This window comes from Triticum aestivum, chromosome 6A (assembly GCF_018294505.1).
Source record: "Triticum aestivum cultivar Chinese Spring chromosome 6A, IWGSC CS RefSeq v2.1, whole genome shotgun sequence".
NCBI classification, from domain to species: Eukaryota; Viridiplantae; Streptophyta; class Magnoliopsida; order Poales; family Poaceae; genus Triticum; species Triticum aestivum.
This window is the reverse complement of record NC_057809.1, coordinates 59,740,458-59,750,429: the sequence shown is the minus strand read 5'-3', so window position 1 is coordinate 59,750,429 and position 9,972 is coordinate 59,740,458.

The following is a 9,972-nucleotide window of genomic DNA, read 5'->3' as shown; positions in this document are numbered from 1 at the left end:
ATTTTGCTAAGGCTTTTGATACTGTTGAACATGACCTGATTATGCTGATGTTGAAATATAAGGGATTTGATGCAAAATGGATTGGATGGATTAAGGAACTATTGTCATCTGGATCTTCTTCCATTTTATTAAATGGTGTGTCTGGCAAACAATTTGTTTGCAAACGTGGTGTTAGGAAAGGGGACCCTCTTTCTCCTCTTTTGTTTGTCATTGCTGCTGACCTTCTTCAATCTGTAGTCAACCAAATGCTGCAACAGGGCCTACTTCATCTCCCAATTCCTTCTAATGACCCAAATTTTCCAATAGTCCAGTATGCAGATGACACCTTGTTAATCATTCAAGCTGATGAAGTCCAACTTCTAGCTCTCAAGCAATGCTGCTGGCCTTCTCCAAATCAACTGGTTTGAAAGTCAATTTTCAAAAGTCTTGCATTCTGCCAATTAATGTCACACAGGAAGAAACCACCAGATTGGCTGCAATATTTGGATGTCAGGTTGGGTCTCTTCCTTTCACCTATCTAGGTTTACCTATGGGCACCACAAAGCCAAGGGTGCAAGACCTAGTACCTGTGGTGGACAGAGTGGAAAGAAGGCTCTCTGCTAGCTCCTCCGTCCTCTCTCAGGGGGCTAGATTGCAACTGCTAGTGTCTGTTCTTACCTCCTTGCCAATTTATTTCCTTTGCAGTCTTAGCTTGCCATCTGCTATCATTACTTAGTTAGAAAGAATAATGAGGCAATGTTTATGGAGAGGAAACTCTAATACACCTAAACAATCTTTAGCTTCCTGGCTAATGGTTTGTAAACCAAAAGATAAGGGAGGCATGGGTATATTAAACTTTGCAATCCAGAATAAGGCCTTGCTCACCAAACACCTACACAAGTTCTATAGCAAGGCTGATATACCATGGTTTTCCTTGATCTGGGACACTTACTATAATGGAGTGGTCCCCCATGCAACTTTCCAGTGTGGATCCTTTTGGTGGTGGGATATCATGAAGTTAAATGACATTTATAGAAATCATTGTATTATCACAATCAATGATGGAAACAGCTCTCTCTTTTGGCATGATACATGGATCTTAGGTGGAAGCCACCAACCAATTAAAGAGAGATTCCCTAGGTTGTTTTCCTTCACACTGGATGATAAGATTTCTGTCAGAAATTTCATTGAGGAATTTGATATTTCAACCTACTTCCAATTGCCTTTATCCCAGGAAGCAATGGATGAACTGGTGTCTCTAAATTCTGATCTATCAACCTTGCAAAGGAGGCCTCTTGAACCTGATACTTGGTCTTGGACACCTGGTAATGGCCAATACTCTGCTAAGAGTTTTTACATTATGGCCCATGCTCACCTACCTGATGATGACCCCTGCAAATGGATATGGAAGAGCAAGTGTGTTATGAAAATAAAAGTTTTTGCTTGGTTGATGCTTAATGATAGGCTCAATACGAGGGATATGTTGCTTAGAACACATTGGCGATCAGAGGAGGATGACAATTTATGCCCGCTGTGTGTGGCCCAATTGCATGAGGACAGAGACCATCTATTTTTTCAATGCTCTTTCAGCACAAGAGTTTGGAATTACCTGCAGATTACCTGGTACGCAGGGCTAGCTCCTCGTGAATGCATCTTACCTGCCAAGAGAAGCTTTAACCACCCCTTCTTCTTTGAGGTAGTTTACCTTGCTGCCTGGAGTATTTGGATCACGAGGAATGACAAGATCTTCAGGCATATTAGGCCAACCTTTGGCAGATGGAAAGCCAAATTCATCCATGACATTACTCTGCACTCCTATAGGATGAAGGCCTCGATCAAGCAACTTCTTTTGGACTAGATTAATGCTTTGCCTTAATCATGTGGCATATGTTGTTGTATATTTGTATATTTGTATATTTGTACAGGTATAGGTAGGTCTCCTGTCCCATAGTTAGTTTTCTCTGAACTTCTTTGTACTTTTTGGGCCCAAGTTTTAATAAAAGGCTGTGGGGCTATTGCCTCATAGTGTTCATTCAAAAAAAACTATGATTACCCTTTTTCTGAATTTTATTCTTTCAATATGGAAACAATTTATAGTATTCGAGTTTCTTATGATACTCTCACTATTCTGAATGAGAAGAAATTTGCTTATGTGGAGAGTAATAAAAATTATATGCTTGTAGATCATGAAAATAATGCTTTATGTGATGGTTATATTGTTGAATTCATTCATTATGCTACTGAAAATTATTATGAGGGAGGAATATATGCTTGTAGGAATAGCAATAATATCAAGTTTCCTCTCTATGTGCTTAAAATCTTGAAGTTATGCTTGTTTTGCTTTCCTACGCTAGTTGATTCTTGTTCCCATAAATTGTTTGCTCAAAAAATCCCTATGCATAGGAAGTGGGTTAGACTTAAATGTGCTAGTCATATTATTCATGGTGCTCTCTTTATGTTTCATTCTCATCTTTTATGTGAGCATCATTGAAATCATCATGCCTAGCTAGGAGTGTCAAACGATAGTGCTTGTAGGGAGGCAACCCAATTTTATTTTTGTTCTTTGCTTTTTGTTCCTGTTTAGTAATAAATAATTCATATAGCCTCTTTTATGATTGTGTTTTTATGTTTTAATTAGTGTTTGTGCCAAGTTGAACCTTTGGGAAGACTTGGGTGAAGTCTTTGTGATCTTGCTGTAAAAGAAACTTTAGTGCTCATGAGATTAGCTACCATGTTTTACTGGAGAGTGATATTAAGTTGATTCTTTTTTCAGATGATTAATAGAAAAATTCCTCACTTCCACAAGTTTATTTCATAATTTTTTGATTTCCATAAGTATACGTTTGATACAGATTACTACAGACTATTCTGTTTTTGGCAGATTCTGTTTTCTACGTGTTGTTTGCTTATTTTGATGACTCTATGAGTTGTATGGAGGTTATGAACCATAGAGAAGTTGGAATACAGTAGATATTACACCAATATTTATTTATAATTAGTTCACAATAGTACCTAGGTGGTGATTTATTTTCTTATACTAACGGAGGTTACGAGTTTGCTGTTAAGTTTTGTGTTGTGATGTTTTCAAGTTTTGGGTAAAGATTTGATGGACTATGGAACGAGGAGTGGCAAGAGCCTAATCTTGGGGATTCCCAAGGCACCCCAAGGTAATATTAAAGGACAACCAAAAGCCTAAGCTTGGGGATGCCCCGGAAGGCATCCACTCTTTCGTCTTCGTTCATCGGTAACTTTACTTGGAGCTATATTTTTATTCACCACATGATATATGTTGTGCTTGGAGAGTCATTTTATTTTCTTTTCTTTTGCTTGATGTTTGAATAAAATACAACGATCTTAAATTCTTAAATGTTAGAGAGTCTTCACATAGTTGCATAATTATTCGACTACTCATTGATCTTCACTTATATCTTTCGGAGTAGTTTGTCATTTGCTCTAGTGCTTCACTTATATCTTTCTAGAGCACGGTGGTGGTTTTATTTCATAGAAATAGATGAACTCTCATGCTTCACTTATATTATTTTGAAAGTCTTTTAGAACAGCATGGTAATTTTCTTTGGTTATGAATTTAGTCCTAATATGATATGCATCCAAGAGGGATATAATAAAAACTTTCATATAAAGTGCATTGAATACTATGAGAAGTTTGATACTTGATGATTGTTTTGAGATATGAAGATGGTGATATTAGAGTCATGCTAGGTGAGTAGTTGTGAATTTTATAAATACATATGTTGTGGTTTGCAAGTCTCGTAGCATGCACGTAAGGTAACCATTGTGTAACAAATTTGAAGCATGATGTGTTCTTTGATTGTCTTCCTTATGAGTGGCGGTTGGGGACGAGCGATGGTCTTTTCCTACCAATCTATCCCCCTAGGACCATGCACGTAGTGCTTGGTTTTCGATGACTTGTAGATTTTGGCAATAAGTATGTGAGTTCTTTATGACTAATATTGAGTCCATGGATTATACGCACTCTCACCTTTCCATCATTGCTAGCCTCTTCGGTACCGTGCATTGCCCTTTCTCACCTCGAGAGTTGGTGCAAACTTCACTGGTGCATCCAAACCCCGTGATATGATACGCTCTATCACACATAAGGCTCCTTATATCTTCCTCAAAACAGCCACCATACCTAACTATTATGGCATTTCCATAGCCATTCCTAGATATATTGCCATGCAACTTTCCACCATTCCGTTTATTATGACACACTTCATCATAGTCATATTGCCTCACATGATCATGTAGTTGACATCGTATTTGTGTCAAGGCCACCATGCATAATTATTTCATACATGTCACTCTTGATTCATTGCACGTCTTGGTACACCGCCGGAGGCATTCATATTGTAACGCCCTCGATGCGGCTATATCTCCCACGTGTCGAAGCACGACTTAGAGGCATAACCGCATTGAAAGCAATGTCGCAAGTGAGGTAATCTTCACACAACCCATGTAATACATAAGGGAAAGAGATACATAGTTGGCTTACAATCGCCACTTCACACAATACATGAATAAAGCATTACATCAACCAGTTACAATCAAGGCCCAACTACGGAGCCAAAATAAAAGAAGACTACCCCAAATGCTACACAGATCCCCGATCGACCCCAACTGGGCTCCACTACTAATCAACTAGAACGAAACAACACAAAGGGCCAGATCTTCATCGAGCTCCTCCCGAGTTTGGGTCGCGTCACCTGCTCGGTAACATCGGCACCTGCAAACTGGTTTTGGAAGTATCTGTGAGTCACGGGGACTCAACAATCTCACACCCTCGCGATGAAGACTATTTAAGCTTATAGGAAGGGTAAAAAGTATGAGGTTGAGCTGCAGCAAGCGACTAGCATATATGGTGTCCCAACTTAGCCCATCATAAGCTCTCACGGTCAACGAAGGACATTCCTTCTCCCAGGAAGACCCGATCAGGCTCGGAATCCCGGTTACAAGACATTTCGACAATGGTAAAACAAGACCAGCAAAGCCACCCAGATGTTCCGACAAATCCCGATAGGAGCTGTACATATCTCGTTCTTAGGGCACACCGGATGAGCCAGACGTTGGTGGGCCAGCCCAGAGTTGCCCCTGGTAGCTCCGGACATCGCTCAGTTTGGACCAACACTTAGTCAAGCACTGGCCCGGTGGGTTAAAATAAAGATGACCCTCGGGATGCGCGACTCCCAAGGGAAAAAAGGCTAGGTGGCGAATGGTAAAACCAATGTTGGGCCTTGCTGGAGGAGTTTTATTCAAGGCGAACTGTCAAGGGGTTCCCATTATAACCCAACCGTGTAAGGAACGCAAAATCCGGGAACATAACACCGATATGACGGAAACTAGGGCGGCAAGAGTGGAACAAAACACCAGGCATAAGGCCGAGCCTTCCACCCTTTACCAAGTATATAGATGCATTAATTAAATAAGAGATATTGTGATATCCCAACAAAATATCCATGTTCCAAACATGGAACAAGCTCCAATCTTCACCTGCAACTAACAATGCTATAAGAGGGGCTGAGCAAAGCGGTAACATAGCCAAACAACGGTTTGCTAGGACAAAGTGGGTTAGAGGCTTGGCTCAACAATATGGGAGGCATGATAAGAAAGTGGTAGGTATCGTAGCATAGGCATAGCAAAAGAGCGAGCATCTAGCAAGCAAAGATAGAAGTGATTTCGAGGGTATGGTCATCTTGCCTGAAATCCCGCAAGGAAGAAGAACGAGTCCATGAAGAAAACAAACGGACGTAGCCAACGGATCCTCACAAGCGCAATGTTACCGGATTACCGAGAAGAAGTACACCGGAAAGAAAGGAAACAACATAGTAAACAACCACCACATAACATGGCATGATGCACAAACAAGTATGATGCATGTCCGGTTTAATGAGGCATGGTATGGCAAAGTGCACAAGCAATTCTACAAATTAAGTGGGGCTCAATATGCAACGAGTTGCATATTGACGAAACACCACAACAAGTTATTTAGTTCAATCTCGTTTATGTACCCAACAATATTAAATGTTGTTAAACATGGAAAGAGGGTGAAGCAAAAGTAAACTAAACATTTAGGCATGTTTAAATGAGGCCGGAACAACAAAACATCAAGTCCGGAAACTCCTCAGGTGCATATTTATGGATTTGGTACTTTTCTGCCCTAAACCAAATTTTATAGTTGTTAAACATGCAAGATGAGTGCACCATGATAAACTAGGCATTTTTCCACCCCATTTACATATAAAGTTTATTAAACTCAGAGTTACGGTTATTTAGTTATGAATTAAACCGTTTTAACAAGTTATTTAACCAAATTTAAACAAACAACAATTTAATCACTTAAAACATGGATGAAAATGACATATTATGAAACTAGATGAAATTTTAAGCAAGTTTCATATATAAAGTTTTTACTTATGATGCATGGTTTGAGAGTTATTATATGCATGCTCAAGAGGGACCTTTCTGTAAAACAACGCAATTCGGGATAATAGGGAAAAATCGTTCAGGCATAAAAATATAGAGCTGGGCCAAAATCAGGAGCGCTGCTCACATTGGGATGGCCCGGTTGGTGGAAGAGGCCTGCTGGCATGCGGCTAGACAGGCCGGATCTGGCTGGGCCTTCCACGCGCTGGAGCTGGGCCGGGCCACCTTGGTGCTGGATGGATCGAACGAGGGAGGGGGAGCGGTCAATGCGAGCGGTCGGCTCGCTTGACCACCAGCGAAACAGAGGACGGCAGAGTCGTGATGCGGGGCAGGGGCGTGAACTCCGGCTCCTCGACGCGAAGACCACTGGCGGCGACGGAGCTTGGCGAGGCGGTGACTCCGGCGGGTGATGCGGTCAACGCGGACTAGCTTGGGGGCGCGGGGAAGGTCCATGAGCGGGACGACAGACTTATGTAGGGCAGTAGCAGGTTCAGTACAGGGGCGCAGCGGCGGCGTGGGACTTGCCGCGGCGGGCGCGGCACTGGAGAGGATGCAGGCTTGGCGCGGTAGGAGGTGGGGACACGTCTCGTGGTCCTGCTGGAAGAGGAAGCAGAGGAACGGCGTCTTGGTGTGGTTTCGGCAACGAGAAAGGTGGGGCGAGGTAGGGAAGCTTGGCGCGCGGCCTCTGTCGCTTGTCTCCCACGTAGACGAGGACGAGGCAGGAGGTTGCGCAAGGTGGCCGGGGCGGCGGCTTCTATGTGGTTCGCCGGGAAGACGGCAGCGGGCAGCGGACTTGACAGAGCTCGGCGAGAAGAACAGCCATGGCGCTGGAGCTCCTGTTGAGGTATAGAGGGATGAGGAGATTAGGGAGAGGGAGCTGCAGGGAAAATGAACAGAAGGAGAGGGTCGCGACGGGGGCTCATCTGCTGGTCTCGGGAGGAGCTCGTCTCCCTGGTCGACGAGGAGAGCGAAGACGAGTTCGATCGAGGGGAGGCCTCGGGTGGAGTCTGGTTGGTGGGATTGGATCGGTGGAATGAAGGGATCCCGAGGAAGAAAGGCAGGTGGCGGCGCGATGGGACAAGAGGGCTAGAATTTAGGGTTTCAGGTTTATATAGTGAGTGGGTCTATACGCAGACTAATGGAAGCCCTTCGATCTGAAACAGACGGCTGAGAAAGAAATAGGTTAGGAAGTCCAATAAACAAAACGGAGATGTTTTGTAGATGCTTGGGGATGATCCGGACACAACGGTTGCGACAGTCCGGGTCGGGTTCGGGACAACTTTCGGACGCGCGCGAGGGGTTCGATGCACTGTGCAGAGAGGGTAGGCATGGGCCTAGGTGGACTCTGGCGAGGCTGAGAGGAGAGAAGAGAGAGAGACGGCCTGGCAGCAGTTTCCAGAGGCCGAAAACCTCCGACGTTAGACCGGCTATATTGCCGCTATAGTTAATCGTTGGGGCATCAAACAAACTCCGAATGTGATGAAACTTGACAGGCGGTCTATCTACACTATAATAAGACCACACACCAACTTTCATCCCATTCCGAGAACATTTTCCAGCCACTTATGAAATAATATTTCGGACATGCCGCGAGCGCGTGCAAGAGTGTCTGGGCACAGAACGGACAACGGACGGAAGTGGGGGAACCCGAACGAATGCAAGTTTTGAAAACATGACGATGCAATGCACATGATGACATGACAAGATGCGACACGCAAGCAAAAGACAAGGCAACAACAACGAATAACTGGAGGACACCTGGCACATCGGTCTCAGGGCATCACAACACTCCACCACTACGAGAGGATCTCGTCCCGAGATCTAGAATTGCATCGGAGGAAATGGAAAAGGAAGAGAAGAGGTAAAACTAAGTTGCTTGTTTGACAAACGAATGAAACCAATGAACCTTGAAAGGTTGAACAAATTTGAGAAAAGAATACAATGAAGGTGAACAAAGTTGAAAGCTCCGTTAGGGAAGAGGAACAAGGAACCTTACTAGACCTTTGTAGGTTGAAAGACATAAGAAAAGTGTTACGATGGACAATTGGTACATGCAAGCACTCCGATTGAAACGAGATGTAATGGAACGATAAGGATCAATTACGACAACACTCCGGTTGGACTTGGAAGGTAAAGAATATAAACTTTGCAAAATGAAAGCACTTGGATGAGATTCCAGTTAGAAGAGGAAAGATAAAAATGACACTCCGGTTAAAACAAGATAGAGAAGGAAAAATAATGATATAATTTGGGCAACATTCCGACTGAAAAGAGAAGGAATTGAATAAGAACTTGACAAGAAGAGAGTATGCTTGATGAAATAAACAACACACTGTCTTCGGAACTATTGAAAGAATTGCACAAGAGGGTAAGAAAGATCTCAGACAGCACTCTGGTTGAGAAGGGGGTCAAAATTTGATAATATGAGAGAGCTCGAATGAAAACACGACACTCCGGTTGGATGGATAAGCAAAAGAAAGAACATGAACTTCACAATACGAGATGATGAGTGAAGAGAGCATCATCACAATGCCTCCGGAAGAAATATAAGAATGGAAAAAAAAAGAACAGAGAAGAAGACAACAAGTTCTGCCTGAAATGAATTTGGGAGAGCCTCCATAAAAGAAGGATTGAACGGAGTTGTTGGGAAATCAACAACGAAAAGAACAGGCTTGTTGAGGGCTTATGGAAAATATCTCAAGAACTTGAGGTGAAAACCTGCCATAAATGAAAACAAGATTGGATTGATATGAACAAGGAGACAAGAAACTTATTTCACCGGGAGGATAAATGAAGAACTTGGGTGATTTATAAGCACCATAACTAGCAACAATTCTTAGGGAAAGCTTTAGGTGAAATATAACCCAAGATAACTCCAACAAAGCGATTGATGGATTGAGAAGAGCTCATGCTCAAAGAAATTGGTGGGTTTAACTACATTCTTGACAATTGTTGTATCATGAAACATGAACTCAAATTGTCAAGAGTGACATAATACCTCCTCCAATGATACGGTAGAAAGAATTGCACTCTGGATTGCAAGATGAAGAATGATTGAGCTCCTCTGAAAGAGTCTCAATGAACACTTCAAAAAGGAATTAAATCTTAGATGAAACATCATGTAGAACCTCCATGAAGAACTTCGGTAACAAAAGAATGAGCAATCGAAATGAAAGTGAAATTGAAAAACACACGGCGAAGACTTGCAATGAATAGATGGATTTACTCAATGAACCTCCGGAAAGCAAGAATTGAATTTACTCGAAGAAACAAGAATAAGAATTACATTATGCTTAACCTTCACCAATTTAGATTGATGACAAGCAACGGATCGCATACGATTTATTCTCGTAGAAAGGATTTAGGTAGATATAGCGCCAACTTGAGAAAGTCTTCAACGAACCACCGGTAGGATTGTGACAACGGATAAATTGATTTGATAAACGAAGGAAGAGAAATCTTGAATGAACCACCGTAAGAATTGAAAATGAACGAAGAAAAGATAAAGAAACACCGGGGAGAATTAGCAAATGAACGAAGAAGCTTAAGGGG